Source organism: Vicia villosa, linkage group LG2 (genome assembly GCF_029867415.1).
Source record: "Vicia villosa cultivar HV-30 ecotype Madison, WI linkage group LG2, Vvil1.0, whole genome shotgun sequence".
Lineage (NCBI taxonomy): Eukaryota > Viridiplantae > Streptophyta > Magnoliopsida > Fabales > Fabaceae > Vicia > Vicia villosa.
In genome coordinates this window covers 21,716,770-21,719,417 of record NC_081181.1, presented here as the reverse complement: position 1 = coordinate 21,719,417, position 2,648 = coordinate 21,716,770, and positions in this window count along the sequence as shown.

The following is a 2,648-nucleotide window of genomic DNA, read 5'->3' as shown; positions in this document are numbered from 1 at the left end:
TTTAATAATATGTAGCTTTGAATTCAAGCAACCATGGCTCCAATTTTCTTCAATCTTCTGCTGTACCAGCTTCTTGGGGCAGAACATTGAATGTTTCTTGATGACTCATGCTTAAGATCCAAGCTACATATTATCCTTCCATTTCTTTTTTTCAATTTAATCTTAAATGTAATAAAATTAAACCAAAAAAAAGAAATAAAATGTTTATGGGCCTTTGGTTGATCATGGGAGGCCCTTAGCATTGTTGGAAGCATGTTTGAATCATGGAAACTTGGTCTCTTTTGGAAAAGAAACATTTTTTATCAATGGTGATTTCATGCATTTTCCCAAAAAATGGCCAACTTTAACAAGGCATAAATCCCTCAATTTTTATCATATGAAGGAGTTCTTGTACTTTTAGAAACCTCAAGATGTCTTCTACAAGCCACTTTGGAAACTTTTTTTCATTTGGAGAAGTTATCTTGATGTTATGGCCTTTGACAAAAAACCATTTCTTGTTGACTTTGAAAATGACATGTAATGTCTTGGTTCATATTTTCCAAATGGTGAATCTAATGACCATGGGACCAATTGAATTGGAAAGATAACTGAATTTCCTTCAAAATGAGCTTTGGTTTGAATTTTTTGGATGAAGGATGAGAGAGTTATGACCAGTCAAAGTTCAGTTGACTTTTTAGGAGAAAACCCTAATTTTGAAACTTAGGGTTTTGTTGATTTTTGATCTTTCCTTGATGAATTATGATCAACCAATGATCAAATGATGAATCTTTTGACAAAATATGGATGTTGACAAAAAATTTCATTTTTGACTGTCTGTTGACTTTTTGATCAAACGGGTCGTCTGTTGACTGTTTGAGCTGCTGACTGTGCGTCTGAGCGAATTGAAGTTTGAAAATTTGTATGGTGGTACTTTGAGATATATGGAGGTCCATGAAATCCATTTGAGGTCTCAAAAACTTGTTCTCCTGAAAAAACAAGAAACCCTAGTTAGGGGCTGTTCGTGTAGGAGACAGTTAAGCGTACCTGATTTTTGTGCAGTGCTGAGCCTCTGCTAATCATGTGATATTCCGAAGACTTCTAGAACAAAAATCTTGGAATTTTGAAATGCAAAAGGTTGATTTGATTGATGGTACAAAACACGGAGAATTGCGCTGTCAGCGGGTTTGACTGTCAACTGCCCGTTCATGTTAAAGTGAAAATTCAACGGTCAAAGTTAATTTCTTTTTTTTGTTGTTTTTGATTGTGTTAATGGTGAAAATTTATTTACATGAGTTGTTAGAAAAACACAGACATAATAAATAAATAATATATACTGTATGCGAGCGAAATTACCGATAATAACCCTGAAAAACATTTAATGCACAGAAAAATAAATATTTAACTGGCAGAAAACACACAAAATATTATCTTAATAATTAAACAACAGTACAACAAATAGTACGACTTTTAATACTGACAGTACAAACATTACATAATATAATGAACAGTACGACAAATAAACGGTACGTTATTTGAAAACAAAAGATACGACAAACTTTAAGAATGACGATTAATAAGCCATGCTATAAATAATAACATATAGATGATTGGGAGTGTAAACAACCCAGGTCCGCATTTTTCAGGACTATGCAGACAGAAAAAGGACATGATTACCACCACGACGGTGATGACCATAAGAAAACACGTATCCATCCGCTTCGCCATTCTTGCCGGGGAAGAAGAGAGAATGAATATGAAGTAGAAATTTGAGAGATGATGTGAGATTTTATGGAAAAAATGAGATGTATTTATAGAGTGAAAAGAAGGATAGAGACGTTGGGGAATGAAGTGATTCCGTACAAAAAAGGAAAATTTGAGTGGTAGTAGGATTTGAAAGAAAGTGTATGGTAGGGTTTGAAAAAAGAGATGTATAGAATAAAGTTAGGATTTGAAAGAAAGAGATTTGAAAAGAAAGGAAAAGATTTTGAAAATAATAGAATATAGTACAAAAAATTAGTGGGAAACAAAAAAACTAATAATAATTTACTTGTTACCAGTACAGTCTGAATCCCCGGACTCTGCGCCTGCAAAAAGATTTAATTCTGTACCAATTGCGTCAGTACTATTTATCTGCAAATAAATCTCAAATAAACAGCGTGTGTGAAATGATAAACAGTAATTGGCGTTTGCGTAAGAATAAATTCAACAGTGAACCAAAATACCGTATAAGAAAAATTCTAAAAACCGAGTATTCATAAAATCAGGATATTTATGAAATAAAATCCAAGATTATATGAAACTCAATTTTTAGACAGAAGTCTGTTGAAAAAAGATGCGGGCAAATTTTGGGGTATAACATATATAAATAAATATATATTGATCATTCATTAACTTGTCCCGTTAAAATTTTAAATTTTATAAATGACAAACAAATCGTATGATTAATAAAAATATCATACAATTTTGATACTATTTATTCATACATTACTTATGTTTCATTCTATAACTATTCATTCATGCAGTACTTATGTTTCATTCAATAACTATTTATTCATACATTATTTATGTTGCATTTAATTACTTATGCTTATTAACACCCGAAGAAATATAAAGAAGAAGTTGTAAATTATTATAAAATAATTATATATCATATGTCTTTTTTATATTTT